This window comes from Engystomops pustulosus, chromosome 2, assembly GCF_040894005.1.
Source record: "Engystomops pustulosus chromosome 2, aEngPut4.maternal, whole genome shotgun sequence".
In the NCBI taxonomy this organism is placed as follows: domain Eukaryota; kingdom Metazoa; phylum Chordata; class Amphibia; order Anura; family Leptodactylidae; genus Engystomops; species Engystomops pustulosus.
Genome location: NC_092412.1, coordinates 194299391 through 194316455, shown reverse-complemented (window position 1 = coordinate 194316455; position 17065 = coordinate 194299391). Strand labels below are relative to the sequence as shown.

Here is a 17065-nt window from a genome sequence, read left to right as displayed (position 1 = left end):
TGGTAATAAAATGAATAGAAGAATCGGCATCAGACACTTATTGATCCAGACAATCTTTCTGACTTGTGCGGATGTTACTAAAGGGGCCGACTAACCTTTAGGCTATATTCACACGAACGTATGGGGGACGTATATACGGCCGATATACGTCCCCCATACACTCCTATGGGCGCACGGCACCCTACGGGAGCGGTACGGTGCCGCACACGTGCGGCACCGTACCGTTCCGTACCCGGGAAAAAGATAGGACCTGTCCTATCTTTTCCCGTAATACGGCGCCATGCGCCATAGGTTGCTATGGAGAGGGGCAGGGGTTAGCTGCGCTCACCTCCTCCTCCTCTCCCCGTACACTGCCGTTGCCCGCTACGGTACGGTACGGGCGGGCAACGGCAGTGTGAATATAGCCTTAGTCTTAAAGGACATCTACCACCAGGATAAAAGACTATGCAAATGAACCTCATGCTCGTTTGCATACAGTCCTTCATCCTAGTGGTAGATGCTCTTTAAAGCTACTACTATATTTTCTTATATTGCTCATAAGGGATATTAGTAAGTAAAATGACTGCTAGTAAAATCAAAGTAACTATAACTATGCTTAAGAAGGTGTTAAAGGGAACCTGTCACCAGGAGACCCATTTTTAGCACTCCCCCAGTCCCCACAGAGCATAGTAGATACGCTGCCAAAGTGTTTTTGTATTAAAAATAGGTTTTACAGAAAAAAAGATATGTTATATAGTACCTTTCATTAGCATCTGCTGTGTGACTAGGCAGTTGCCAAATGGGAGGGACTGGAACAGTTTCTCCATGTGACCTTTTCAAATATATGAAAACACCCATCACTGGGCTTAGCAACGCCCCCTGCTCCTCTACAGCCAATCCCGTGTGAGGGGAGTTATTCATTTATTTGAAAAGGTCACATGTTTCTCAACTGTATACAGTTTTTTTTTCTTCAAAAAGCCACACAAACTGGTAATCAAAGCTAGGCACATATTTCCTGCCCACGGCTGCCCTTTTCACTGCAAATAAATGTGATCAAAAATAGTTATGATCCAAGTTGACCGTTTATAGCTTCTAGAAGGAATTCACGCTTACATAAAGGAATGTTAGGTTCTCTATCAAGGTATTAAAAAATGGCTGAAACCCCCATATCGTGTATAATATTATTATATAAGGATGCTGTGTCCATGGTGATAAAGTCAATAGTCTTTCTAAGGCACTATAAGAACATAAGGAATTGTAGTTTGTTCTGAGGTAAAACACCGAGATTGTTACCTTTGTCTAAAAAAAACTATAAAGAGATCCTTTAATTTGTTTAGTGGGCTTGGTACCTAATTTGGTGTACAATTTTGAATCGGGAAGTAATAGCAACATTACACACTTGGCACACTTACTGTATAATTATATATTTATATGTAATGTTATATGTCCTCCATAGAACTTTTCATAGTTGCTATAGCAACACTACACTGACTCTCCACTAACTGCATTCTATATGTGCTCTATGAGCTCATTTTAGTTGCCACGAAAACAATAAACATCTGGAACATCAGTGCCTTAGTAACCAACAGAAGTTCCAGTTCATGTCCGAAGCCGGGACTGCTCAAAATGCAGCTTGTGCTTGTACTCTTCTGCGCATGCCACTCGCTAGTCCAGGCAAATGCTACATCTCCACACATGTTATCTGTGCAAGGTAATTTCACCGTATACTATATTTCATGCAAAGTCCTCTTTAAGCTTACTATCCTACTGGGGTGGAATCAGTATTAGTGCCTTAGTGTGGATACTCCACATAGTGCCCCCATTTTTTTATATACTTATACCTTAACAAAACCCTTTAGGGGAATTGGGATTGAGCAAAGGGCTGTTTTAAGATATGTGCATTTTACTATCCACTAGGTTCTTGGAGAAGCATTATCTTCTTTGTACCCCATGATGTGATACCACAAGTGGTCCTCAGGTGAGCACCTCACAATTAGGTTCTGGTTGGATTCACTTCTCCCTGGGGATATTACCTGTGGTGCTGTTTTTCTTTGTGAACTCAGTGCCAAGTCAGTGTTACCTTTCAGGATATTAAAAAATATATAAGGACATACACATATATTAGGGGAACCACACATCATACCTACAGTATATAACAATGTCAACTGAGTTTAGTTTACACCTTAATAGTACAAAATGAGTGATATGTGTATTATGGATATCAACCTCATAACTTAAAATTTCATCTGTAGGCATACAGTATAGTACAGCTCAAAATGATTTCACAAATAGACTAATGCCATGATTATTAGTTGATAAAGCATGTGGTGTATAAGAGTGATGTAGGGAATATCCGGTGCATGCTGTAGATAAATTCAGTTTAGTGTGAAAGCATAAATGGTCATCTAGGGGAATATAATACGAAGTCCCAACCCAGGGGACAATTCTTTGCCAGGCCCTGTGTTATTGAATACCTATAAATACACTTTTCAACCTCGGGGCAAAAAATCTAGCCCCTCAAATAATAGAAAACTACAATAATTCAATTCAATAATTCAACAAAACAATCTTTATTTCCACAATATATAGCATGGAGATGTTATATATTTGGCCTGAGTACTAAAATATCATTCAGAGTATAATTAAGAGTTCTAAGAGTCAACAAAGTTAGACAATATGTACTGCAATAAGAATAAATATTATGTAACGTGTGTGAGTACATATGTGTAAGATTGATATTATTATAAGTATGGTAATCATGCAATGATATATTAATACTGACCTCTGGCCATGGCCTGTATCTTTTACACCCTGCTTAATAACTTGGCATTGCTTGTAATGGCACATGCACTGGGAGGCGGCTTCAACACCCCCTTCCCTACTGTGTCTGGGTGCAGGGCAAATGTCATTAGACACCTGCCAGAACTGAGTCGGACCCGCATTTGTGTATCCTCCAGACACCGACAGAGCTGATTACAGTGCTTGGAGGGCACAATAACAGGGGGAGCTGCTGGGGGAGCACAATAAGAGGGGGCTATAATATGTGGGGAGCTGGTGGCACAATAACAGAGGGGCTACAGTGTGAGAAGGAGCTATCCACATTAGATGCCCGCTTTACAGAATGTCCACAGTAGAGATTCCTCCCCCCTATTAATGAAATGTCCACAGCAGGGCACTCTTGGAAAAAAAAAACATTCTATACCCATCTTCGGCTTTTTCTCCCCATGGCTCTGTCTTCTCTTCCTTCTGCCCTCACGGCTAGCACACACTTATGATGTTGTGCGGACGGGCTATGACACCACCGCGTCATTGTGTATGCGCACAGGCAGGAAGAAGAAAAGACAGAGCTGCATGGAGAAGAAGGACTGAAAGCGGATCTTCATATAGGGCCCAGGTTTGTGCGGGCCTAAGACCCCGGGCCTCCGTCCATACCGCCTACATGAATATCCGCCATTAATCTGCTGTGTGTCTCCACATCGTACAATTCTACGACACCTCCTATCTTTCAGTCATGGAGTGCAAAAGGAGCAGGGCAGAAACACACTGTTATGACCCACTCTGCTGTGGTCTGCATCATCCCCACTTGCTGTGGAAATGGCATGAACACATTGCTTTAAATAATACATAATAATATGATAAAGGTAATATGTTTTTATGCAACATCAATGGCACAATATATAGAACACAAAAACAGGGTCAGAATGGCTGTTTTGTTTTCAACTTCTGATAGAAATGGTTAATAAATGTATTGAATAAGTATGTATGGTCCTATATATTATCAATTGTGACAGATCAGCTGCAGCAAATCACAAAGTCCTCAATTTTTTTCCATCAGCTTTGATGTCAGGCATAAATAACTGTATAGCCAGTCTTACAAGAGTCCAAGCTGTTAAATGCTGCTTGATTTTTCTTTGGGGAAGATCACTAGAATGCTTACTCAATTTCAACCACTAGATGGTGCCATATTAATACTTAAGTGGCCTGTAGACTAACACTATGGGGAACATTTATCATACATACGTTTAAAGGGGGTGTTCTCATTCAATTTCATTAATCTGCTATATATATCTCCAATCGAAGAAATGTTTACGAATGGAAAATTAATTAAATTAAATGTGAATGCCCAGATGGGAATATCCCTTTAACGCCCACCTGCCACCATGGCGGATACATCATAAGACTTATACCTCATCATAAATCCGCTGGCCACTCACTCTGGCAGACAAAACTACGCCAGATTCAACCTGGAAAAGTTTTCAGTAAAAATTTTCTGAAATTTATTAAAAATTGCAGTCACGGGCCAGGAACACCCCAAGCCCGCCCACTTCGCTGGCTGGAATAATTGCAACTTCTTGCAGTTCGGATCACTGATAAATCTCTCTCAATGAGCTACATATGTGGGGGAAATAATATTCTTCTTTTTATTTAAAGGGAACCTGTCCTTTTTACATGATGACAGGTTTCAATAGCCTCTGGCATGTTGAAGCTAAATATGACTTTGCTTTGCATCTGAATAATTCTGCTGCATTTTAATATTTTCTTTAACATTACCTGGATCCCTGCAAGCAGTGTGTGGTGGGGAAGGGGGGTTATTGGTTGCAGGTCATCTTTTGCTCCCTGCCACAAGCAGTTCTCATTTGAACTGACAACTCCCCCCCCCCCCATTTATGACTCCAATATAATGTTAATAAACAATTGAAAAGCAGAAGAATTATTGAGAAGTACAATAACTGGAACCTGTCATCATAAAAAAATGACACCCAACAATCGCACTCTTTATATTCTTGGCATCAGTCTATGTACTTGAAAAAGGGTACTTTTCCCTTAGAAGCTTGTTGTTATTTTAAGACGCTTTAATAAATAAAATCCTGCAATTTCACTCATGTGTCTGAGTGCGCCATTTACCACGACAGATACTTTCATATACAGTGTTGGCCAAAAGTATTTTGCTTGCAATGAAAAAAAAAACACAAAAGAGAATGAAATAAAAAGTCACATTATTGATCATTTTGCACAAAACTCCAAAAATGGGCCACACCCTCAGCCTTTTACTTAGTAGCACAACCTTTAGACAAAATAACTGCGAGCAACCGCTTCTGGGAACCATCAATGAGTTTCTTACACTGCTCTGCTGGAATTTTAGACCATTCTTCTTAGGCAATCTGCTCCAGGTCCCTGAGATGTGAAGGCGCCTTCTCCAAACTGCCATTGTGACATCTCTCCACAGGTGTTCTATGGGATTCAGGTCTGGACTCATTGCAAAATTTGTTGGTAGTCTTCAGACTTCATAATGCCATGCACACGGTCAAGCAGTCCAGTGACAGTGGCAGCAAAGCAACCCCAAAACACCAGGGAACTTCCGCCATGTTTGACTGCAGGGGCCGTGTTCTTTTCTTTGGAGGCCTATTTTTTTTCTGTAAACTCTATGTTGATTCCTTTTCCCAAAAAGCTCAACTTTTGTCTCATCTGACCAGAGAACATTGTCCCAAAACGTTTTAGGCTTTCTCAGGTAAGTTTAGGCAAACTCCAGCCAGGCTTTTTTATGTTTCTGTGTAAGAAGTGGGGTCATCCTAGGTATCCTACCATGCAGTTCCTTTTCATTCAGACACCGATGGATAGTTTGGGTTGACACTGTTGTACCCCCGGACCGCAGGGCAGCTTGGATGTTAGTCGAGGTTTTTTATCCACCATCTTCACAATCTTGTGTTGAAATCTCTCATCAATTTTTCTTTGCCGTCCTCACAAGGACACAGGTTGAGTCAACTTTAATCCATTTCAACTGGCTGTAAGTGTGATTTAGTTATTGTCACCACCTGTTAGGAGCCACCACCAACAGGTGCTGTTAATTACACACTTAAACGCTGGTTTGTGTCCCCTCTGGCAGTATCTGCTCTTCTTTCAGCTTCTTATGCCCTTGTTTTTAAGAAAAAAGGTTTATGCAAATGAGCCTGAGGGGCTCCAGTCTCAATCAACACCTATGGTGCCTGGAGCCCCTCAGGCTTCTTTATATAATTTTAAAGACTTTGTTTTGTAAAAAGGGCAGGGCATAAAAAACTAAAAGAAGTGCAGATCCTGTCAGAGGGGACACACACACCAGTGTGCTTGGTTTACAATCCTTCATCCTGGTGTGAGATGTCCTTTAAGAATGTTCTCATTTCCAGATTTTAGCACCATCTGCTACTTCCTTTTAATCTTTATGGTCTGTTCTTGGTGTTAAAATTTTAGAGTTCAGCAGTGTATGACTCTCTGATAACACAACTACTTCTGAGGCTGCTTCTCACTTCTGGTCTTGCTTGGTCTTGCAACACAATTCGAATCATAAATCCCAGTCAGAGCGTCCATCGGCACGCCCCCCGATTTCTGCCGCATCAAAGCCAGCGCAGCTGCGTCACAATCCGATTGTGTGCGACGCAATCCCCAGTTAAATACCTGTCACAGCGGTGCAAATCCCGAAAATTTCAAAAATCCGACGAAAGTGCGATCCGCGGACCCTTAGTTAATAAGCCCCAATGTGAGAAACTATGGCTACAGATATGACATGGCATAAACCATTCTTCAAAGCATCATGGGGAGATACTTGTATATAGAGCGTTAGAATCCATTAATGTAACTGATGCAAAGCAAGACAATTTACCCAATATATTATATTAGTGCTACTGTGAAGCACATATTGTATATTGGAATTAACTGACTCTGTGAAAAAGAAGCAATAGGTTTCATATATACGGTATAGTGTCCCTGTCCCGGTTGGTTTGTTCCATAAGCTTTAGCCAATAGGAGCTTAGCATTTAACTGATTTTAAAAAGTGGGTGTGGCTTTGACAACTACAGTTGGCATCTTTGTACAGTGCAGCGGCTAAAGCGTTGGTGGAGCACTCCTAGCGAAATACATCATCTGGTATGTCACATCCACTCATCTCATCACCTAGGAACAGTTTCTAACTCTTTTAGTTCATTTGTTTTTACATGATGATGATACAACTGATACCAAGTTATAGGTGGGAAGGGAAAGGCCATGACATCAATGGTTGGAGAGTGATTAATATTTACTGATGAAGGGGCAATGTGCCGTGGCTGTAACTAACTGCTACATAGTAAAACCTATATTGTAACAGTCACTAGTTAACATAAAATTCCATGTGTAGATTAGGGGCTCATGGTAAAGTTGCCATAGCAACCCAACTGCCATGCCTGGTAATATATGTCCTGGCAGGAGATGCTGGCAGATAGTGACACTGACATTTTCCAGTTATTTTCCCCAAAAAAGGTTAGTAGACTATTAAGATGCTGAATGGTTCCATATTGTAGTGTGGATATAAAGAATAATGTACAATGTAAACCTCAAGCCTCACATAATGCAGCACATACTAGATGCAGGAACACTTATTGTCACCTGTCATCTTGTCCCTTGTCACATTTTATTTTTCCTGGAGAGGACGTCTGATATGTTCAGTGGGGATAATCTAACACTGTACACAGCTAATCTAACAAAACACGGGAGGTTAGAGGCCACTATGGAGCAGATGTCCACAGTTTGTGGATTTACTTTGAGTCACTTAATTTAATATGTTTTCACTTTTTATTTCAGATTAGGAGATGTGAAGTGATAGATCCTCTGATGTACAAGATGTCTTCCTACTGAATATGGTGAGTGACAACCTTCTCTCAGTGACACCACGTCTGTCTGATATTTCGTATCTTCTAAAATTAAAAAATAATAATGATATTGTGTGTTTCTTGGGGAGGGAGGGGGGGGGTGTTGTGAACACTTTTCTAATATGCTTCAGCAAGAGATTATGTTTAGTTTTAAAAGAAACTGGCTGCAATATTCCCCTAGTTAAAATGTTACGTCTACAAATCTGTCTACAGGATTGAAGACTGATCTCTCTCTCCTCTCCTGTTTTTTTACACAGCTGTGAAAGTTAACCCTCCTGCTCTTTCCCTGGCTGTAGTATGCTTTGAGCATTATTTGCAAAGATCAAGCCGAAAGTGGAGGGGTTAATCCTCCCATCTCAGAGCTGTATAAACACCGGGAGATTAGATGTTAGCTCATGCAGCCTCATAGACACACACTGTACAGGCTGGAATATGCAGCTCTATGGCAGGGAGTAGCTTGACTTTTGTTAAAAGCTAAGCAGAATCTGTTAATGAATTATATTAGAAAAATGTTCACCACATCCTCCCACACAAAATATAAAAAATTATCTCAAATGACGGTTATGCTTCACACAGAAATTGTCTCAGATTTCAGCCATATTACTAATACAACATGTAAAGCTCTGTTCACTATTATCAAGGTTAATGTTTTACAGTATATATTATGGATGCGATAGGTCAGTTTTGGCAAACAGATTCTATTGAATTAACATTGCCCATTATGTTCCTTTTCTACTTTTTGGTATTTTCCCAGATTATTTACAAAACTCTTTGCAAGTCTTTAAAGGAAACCTACCACTTGAAGTGGCAGGTTTCAGATGGAAATACCGGGCACCAGCTCAGGGTGAGCTGGTGCCGGAGCTTATTTTCGTTAGTGCTTTAAACCGCAGTATCGTGGTTTAAAACACTTTTTAAACTTTATAGCCGGCGCAGGCAGGTACGCGCTCGGCGCTTACCGTGCGCGCGGCTACATAGGAAGTGAATGAGAGCCGCGCGCATGGTAAGCTCCGAGCGCGTAGCTGCCTGCGCCGGCTATAAAGTTTAAAAAGTGTTTTAAACCGCGATACTGCGGTTTAAAACACTAACGAAAATAAGCTCCGGCACCAGCTCACCCTGAGCTGGTGCCCGGTATTTCCATCAGAAACCTGCCACTACAAGTGGTAGGTTTCCTTTAATAACTCTGAATTGGGTTTGTATAAATCCAGGTTTTTGTGGATGAAACAAACCGATTCATATTACTGCTACTAATTTAAGGTTGAAAAGTATTTGGAGCAAATCTGCCTTGTGTGATGTCCTTTTACTGTGCACAATATTGCAACAGAGTATAATATTTTATTCTTGAAATAATATATGATGGAGCTCATGTTCAATGTGTTGTCCCTGGTACTAAACAGGGAGCCGAAGGCAAAGGATCCAGTCTACGTGAGAATCCATGGAGAATATCTGCACATTGGGGAAGATTTATCATAAGTCTCTTAGCTCAGAATTGTTCTAGTTGCCCATGGCAACTAATCAGAGCACAGCTTTCATTTTCCTACAGATGTGTATAAAATTAAAGCTGAGCTCTGTTTGGTTTCCATGGTTACATCAGAAACTTGATGATAAATCCCCCCAACTGATACTGTGTACATTCCATTGATATCTATGTATGTTTATACTTTGTACCATATATGACCCTTATATAAGGATTAGGTACACTTGGGTCATGAACTTCAGTACCTGCGAACTTTGTTGAATTTAATGTATTTCATCATGTGTATTTAATAAAGATTTTAGTTTTCTTTACTATTGAGTAATATTTATTGGTCTACATCCACTTGCTAGTAAATAAAATTGGAAAAACTTTGAATAGTATCAGGAAGTGCAAATTTGTCTTGACATATATTATACATTTATATAATATTTCTACATAGTATTCACCTTAACAACTGACAATGACTAAATAACCTACACAAAAAAGCCAGACTGGGTATTCCCATTTCAGCTAATAAATGTTATTATTTAAATAATGAAAAAAATGTACAATTGTCCATTATAATTTCTGTATCAATTCCTAACAGTTTTCTAGATCTCTGCTTGATATCACTCTATAGGAAGCGTCATTGTTATTTCCAATAGTTGAAATCTGACCATAGTCACACAGGTGCACAGCTAGTACACAGCTCTGGTTATTCTTTATGATACTGCCGATTTGTGCACCTGTGTGACCATGGTCAAATTTCTGTCCACTTGAAGCTTTCTATAGTATGACAGCAAGCAGAGATCTAGCAAACTGTGAGGAATAGATCCAGAAAGTATATTAGTAAATTGTATAATTGTTCATCATACAAACAATAACATTAATTTGATGAAATGAGAGGATAATCTAAGTGTCTAATGCTACCAGAAGAGCACTACATTTCTAAATACAGTACAAGCTACGATAACATAAGTGCGAACAAGACATGATGCCAGCAAATACCCAGATGATACCCTGATGCGTGTTTCGGCATGCTGCCTTCATCTGGGGTTGGTGTCATCCAGGCAGAGACAGAGTTCAAAAAGTACAGCAGCCAATTGGCAGATTTGCTCCCCACCTGTTTTGTACCGTATTTTTTGCCCTATAGGGCGCACCGGACTATAAGGCGCATTAGTCCGATGCGCCTTATATAAGTAATAATTACATATATAAGGCGCATCGGACTATAAGGCGCGGGGTCCGGGGTCCGGGGGCATGGCGGAGGTCCGGGGGCGTGGCGGAGACCCGACGTGACGCGGCGACGGGACACGACGCCGAAACGCGACGGGGAACGCGGGGAAGGTGAGCGGGGAAGGTGAGGGGGAGGTGGAGGACGGCAGCGGACCATACTTACATAGGTCCCCGCTACCGGAGACAGCAGATCTCCCGCTGGAGATCTGCTGTCTCCGGTAGCGGGGACCTATGTAAGTATGGTCCGCTGCCCTGTGCCCAGCGCCATACATAGGGCGCACCGGACTATAAGGCGCACTTTGGATTTCCACGGAAATCCAATGCTTTTAAGTGCGCCTTATAGTCCGGAAAATACGGTATATAACATGAAACAATGATGTTATATCAGGCGCATGCAACAGTACTTGGAGTCCGGCACTGCCCCTCCCCCGCAATCAAGTGATCTAAAAATTGTGAAGCATGCAACACACTAGGATACACTGATATATCACGAGGGGTGGAGTTGGGAGCCAGTCGTCTCTCAGTGCATGTTGCATCACCAGTATACATAATTGGTCGGCATCCTCTGGTTAGGTATACATGTTATAAAAGTGATCTAGACAAGTTATTCTAAATGCTAAATAAGCAGTATGAAGCTATAATTACTGAAATTAGACTAGAACAATTTTAAATGGGTTAAAGGACACCAAAATTAAAGAAATAATGTAATATTTGGTATCTGGCAACATAATAACATAAAAGCACATATAACATATAAGAATATAAAGACACATATCACAAGAACATATATGATATTCCATTACAGTAGCTAGGGTCGGACTGGGGTACCTAGGGCCCACAGGTGAAATTCGATTCTAGGTGCCCATAGAAATATGACCTATATTGTGAGGGATACAGGAATTTCTATGCAGTGACAGTGGAGGCATAGAAATTCCAGTGCACAGCTCTTGGCTGCAGTGGTGACTATTTGTCTGGGCATTAAAGGAAATCTATTTCTTGTAGTAATTCTTTTAGTTTTAAAATTCTCTCTGCCAGCCATACTTTTGTTTAAAAACTCAGAGTTTCATATGTAGCTGAAAAATTTGTCTTAAAAAATATGCAAATTTTCCTGAAGTGCTTCAGAGGGCATTTCCAGAGCCCCACTAGGAACTAGTTTTAAAGCAACCAAGTACTCCCTACCCCTGGGGTCACTTCAGTAACAAGCACCACCAGTTCTGGCCTGCCTTTTCTCGCCAACATTACTCTCCTAACTCCAGATTCTGGTCTTCTGCGTAGACTCAGGATCTGGAGAAAGAAGAGTGACATTGGTGTGTGAAGGCTACTTAGCTGACTTTTTGGCTACATACATAAGACAATAGTATTGTTAGCATAAACATTTTCAGAGAAACACTAATGTAACCTCTGTTTGGGGGGTTAAATTATATAATTTCCATTTATGTTGTAGATGCTTTAAGTATTGCCCCTGGCTTATGGTGCTTTCTGCTGGTGGCTGAGCTGTGGTTAGGGAAGTGTCAGCACCAACATTATTAATAAGAAAATACTAACAACATATTTAACCTGCACTCTGGGGTCATAACAAAAGATACAAAGGCAGATTTATTTGTCTCTGACACTATGCCTCACTAAGCCGTGAGGAAGGCTCCAGGCTTTTAGGCTTTATGAGCCAAAAACGTAGCTTGGCACATGTTGGAATAAATCAGTATGTTTTTTTCATCTTGAATCTCGAAATGACTCTCTCCCTCTCTCTCTCTCTCCCCTGAATAAATACTATACAGCAATTATTTGCATAATATATGTAAATAAATAATTTTATCTATATCATTTTTCCTCTTTTTTTATACGGTGCCCCTACTAATCAAATATATTTTACATAGAATGCTCTATAATTCTTCTTCTTTTCTTTACATTTTTTTTACATTTTTAGACATATTGCCCCCTTTAATTATTAATATGTTTAATCCCCTCCTAGTTCTTAATTTACATATAACGGTCCCAAGTAGACCTCTCATCACTGCTGGTCTCTGTATACAGTTGCGCAACATTGATGTCATGGCCTGATTACTTGTTCAAACTAATACACTACAATACTAATGTATGGCAGTATATTAGAGTAGTCAGGGGTTCCTCATTGGACACTGGGGATGCCATGGAGGCTATCCCCCCCCCCCCTAACTTGGCATGCAGAGGGTGGCGACCAAAGTGGGGGCAGGTGAGGAAGCCCTATAGCCCTATAGATAGCCTTTCACTCAGCCAAACCAGTTCTCTATACTGTGCTGTGGAGGCCCAACCAGGTCGAAACAGTGCTGTCTACAGTTGGGAATCTGTTTCTTCTGGAATAGATATACTGGTTTGGCTTAAAGGGGTTGTGCCACCATAGGACATGGACACACTTCAGCTCAGTGCACTATAAACAATAATTTCACCATTTACATTTATTAGAAAATATGCAGCCTTGCTGAGTTATCTTGTTATGAATTGGTTGCTGGCTCCCCCTGCTGGCTGCTCTATCCGTTCCGCCTGCCTTCTCCCCTGGCCAGTCTGCGCAGAAGGATTCAGTTTCTGCTTGTCAGTTCCCTGCTCTGACTACAGATTCCTCCACTGCCTCACACCGAAGGAGGTCAGCTGACAGTGTGCAGCCAATCAGAAGTGAGAGAGGGGGAGGGGCCGAATAAGCTGTATAGCCGAGTGCAGGCTGTGATCTGCACTACATGTTTCAGTGCTGCTAATTCCAGACCCCGCCAGTGCAAACAGGGGCACATTCAAGGTAAATACATCCAGGAATGAAGAGGGCCCATGGAGAGCACAATCTGCCCCTAACATGGCTGTAGCTCCATCATGTTGCATTGTAGCAGCTCTTCCCTCCCATGTAGCCATTATTAGTCAAAAGTCAAAGCATATATCTATCTCACATATATGGTGACAAGGATTGAAAGGTGAACAAAACAGTATTAGGGCTTTGGTTTGGCTATAGCAGAACCTGCTATGCTGGGGATTAGTAAGTGTAGGGACTACTTGAACACAGTAGGTGTAAGCATACTCTAAAAGCAGTTATGTAGCAAGGTAAATAAGAGAGGGGCACCTGCAAAGCATTTTAGGACTTGTGGTTAAACTGCCTCTGTCATTACTGTGCACGCGCCTTCTAGGCCCCTCCCACATATGCTTTTGTGTGACACAGAATAGTTGCCGAACAAGCATCAAAATAACAAATAAAAAAGTATTTATAATTCCAGGTAACCATTATGAATAGGTTTTTGAAATTTTTTAACTTCTATGGGAGCTTTTTGAATCCCACATCATGTTACTAGACTTCTTGTAGGTAATGCTTGGTGTTAAGGGGGCTGCCTTTCAAGGTGGCAAAAGGAGGCACTGTTTTCCATTTCCCACCTTGAAAAACGTCAGTCAGCCTATGCAGGAAGCTCTAGGGTCCATGTCCGGACCCGGGCTGCCCTAGAGATGAACGGCACCCACCAATACTGGTGTAGGAGTGGGTTTGCGATCATGCCGGGACATGTCTATGAGCCCTATGGATGCCTAAAGGGTTAAACAGCTGGGATTGCAGCTATTGCGACCCTGGCTGTTACCACAGAAGCCTGACTGTACAGCTGGGCTCCCGCATTGCTGTCACCGTTGCCAGTTGTTATGGTGACATCAGTGCAGGACGAAAATGTAATTAGCTGCAGACCTGGACATACATTTTCGTATAAGTAAATAAAAGCCAAGACAATCCCTTTAATATAGATATAGTGCCTTATTTTATTTGATTCATTATTTCTTCCCCCAAAGTATTAAATTACATATAGTCCCCAAATTATTGATGAAAGTTTAGGCCCTTACTCCAAATCAATCATTTACCGCTCCCACATTATTATTTTACATATAGGCTCCACTCAAATTAATACTTTAAATATACGCCCCCAAACTTTACATACTACATAGTGTCAAATTGTTCTAATGACACAAAGTGCCCCATAAACTTTATTTTTCCCCAAAATGAGGCTATTAAAAACTATTTTAAAAAAACAAACATTTACTTACCTTTGCCGGTGCTCGCATCACTTTTCTACGTTCTCATAGCTGCGGCTTCAGGACAGAATGGAACAGGATGTGTATTGATGACGTTATCTCGCTGCTGCACACCTGAGGCCGGATTGTGCCATGCGTTGGGAACAGGGGCTGACTGGGAAAAATAAGTGGCCCTTGAAAAAATTTTAAAAGTAGCCCTTTTTTGTAGGTGCGGTAAGCCCAGATGGACGAAGTCAACACAGGTCGTGGGTTAAAAAAGTAATTAGTCGTAGTTTAGCAAAATACTAGTAAGTGAAGTACCTCTTAGTTATGGTTAACACTGGATGACAACACAACATAAAACACAACATAAAATAGCATAGCAGTTCAATAAAGGGACTTTTGGATCAGACATCATCGCCAGTGGGGACTGGCATAAATTTGCGCCAATATTTACACCTAAACAAAAATTTGAGCTAAATTGCGAATCATGAATCAGTTAATTTGTGAAAAGCAAATATTGAATTTGCCACAATCATTTTAAAAGTGACTTTGCACTGTCCTATGTTCATTTGGCACAATGAAAAGTCACAAAACAGCATTTGTACCACAAAAACAACTCGAAACGTAGACAAAAAACTCAATGATAAATTACCCACAGTAAATACAGAAATCTAAATAAAATGCCTGTCCAAATGATCAATATACAATGCAACATCAATTTTATCCATAAAGTGCCCCACTTACATTATAATGTAAAAAGCTTGCTCCGATTACATTATAATATACAATATGCCAATTACTTAAGATGTAACGAAGACGGGGCAAATTTTCTTCATGTTATATGGCTGTGTTCCAAAATTCTAAACTTTTGGAATGTTATTTTCACTCATGTATCAGCAGTAATAGGGGTGGAAATCGCACCCACATTAAAAACAGCAATGCTAGGAGATTTGAAAGGAGCAGGACTGGACCAATCCATACAATAACTTGTTAAGAGGGTGGTACATCTGGGTCGGTGTGGATGGCTACAATTGGAGTATTTTAGAGATACCATCCAAAGAGCACTAGATGAATTTAGTGGACAAGATTAAACAATATGAAAAGGTTTGGTTTTACATACAGGTAAAGGAGGAAGGAAAAGGTGGGGCAATATTTAGGATAAATGGAAATAAGGAAAGAGCTAACCATGAATTACTAACCATGAAACAGGAAAGCTATTTCCGAAATGTGTAGGTCTCCTTACTAACCTATGCTTATCTCCATGTTCACATGAGATGTCATTTCTTGTTTTAAAGTTGTCGAATTAAACTTCATGTTTTTACTTCACGTGGACTCCATTTGAAGCTGGGCTTTGCTTGCACCTTTATCCATGGGAGCGGGCCTAACTTGCTGATCAGGGGGGGTCTCCGTGCTGAGACCCCCGCATATCGCTAAAACGAGGGGAAACCTCGTCGCTCCATCAGATTAATGGAGCAGACGGCCGTGCATGACCGCTCTGCTCCATTAATCTCTATAGAACTGACGGAAATTGCCCCTCGTTTTTTGCGATCTGCGGGGGTCTCAGCACTTAGACCCCCACTCAGGGTTGCACTGGGGTGCCAAGAGCCCACCTAAAGGGGTTGTCTGGGGGCATGGCTGCTTTCTTTCAAAAACAGCTGACCATGGGTTGTAACTGGTATGGCAAGCTCTGTTTATTTCCAAACGGCTAAGCTGCAATACCTGTATATACCATGTGTGGTGCTATTGGAAGAAGAAAGCCATGTTTGCAAGAAGCTCTATGGTATCCTGCATAGAAGAATGCCTAATTATATCATTTCATTCATTGCAAATAGGGCAATATTCAATAATTGGACTTAATTTAGTTCAAGTGAGATTGCTATGAGCAAATAGGTTGATTTTACTATTGTGATGTTCCGAAAACTATCTCTGTGAGGGGAATTTATTATTTTTGGCGCAGGGTGGCGCTGGAACCATGCTATATTTTTCAGTGGGACGTAACTTTGTGGCGCAAGGGATTAATGAATTGTCGCAGGCACTGAAAGGTTTAACTCCCTAGACCAGCTTTAGTGGGGCTATTTTTGTGCCACAAAAAGCACCAGAAAATGTGTTAGAAAAATAGAATTGCCAGAAAACTGGTGGATTCACAAGCGGCGCCAAAATTTTGCACTCCCAAAAATAGTCGCATATATATATATATATATATACATTAATTGTCGACACCTTTGATAACTGTTATAGCTGTTTATTGTAGCCTAAGGGTAAAGTAGAGTACCTTACCAACATCCAGATTGCCGTTTGTAACTAGGGATCGTCTGTAGGTCGGATGTTCTTAAGTAGGGGACCACTTGTATAAAGACGGTCCCCTACTTAAGGACACCTGACTCACAGACGACCGCTAGTTACAGACAGACCCCATTGACCCCCTTTGACCCCTAGTGAAGCTCTCTGGATGCTTTACTATAGTCCCAGACTGCAATGATCAGCTGTAAAGTGTCTGAAATGAACATTTATTGATAATCCTTGGTCCCATTACAGCAAAAAATTTTGGAACTCCAATTGTCACTAGGACAATAAAAAATTTTGTCTGGAACTACAATTATAAAATATACAGTTTCAACTTACATACAAATTCAATTTAAGAACAAACCATAGAACCTATCTTGTATGTAATCCGGGGCGTGCCTGTATAGGCAAGGGGCCCCCCAGAGGGGGGTTATATGAAATGGAAGGGGTTTAA

General features: G+C 41.0%; 1 long non-coding RNA gene across 1 annotated transcript; it reads left to right on the top strand.

Moving 5' to 3' along the window:
* Window positions 1-1569: 1569 nt before the first annotated feature.
* Window positions 1570-7706, top strand: LOC140116692 (uncharacterized). The gene is made up of 3 exons (XR_011852913.1): window positions 1570-1690; window positions 1897-1957; window positions 7567-7706. It is a non-coding gene; the product is annotated as an uncharacterized lncRNA (long non-coding RNA).
* Window positions 7707-17065: the final 9359 nt, after the last annotated feature.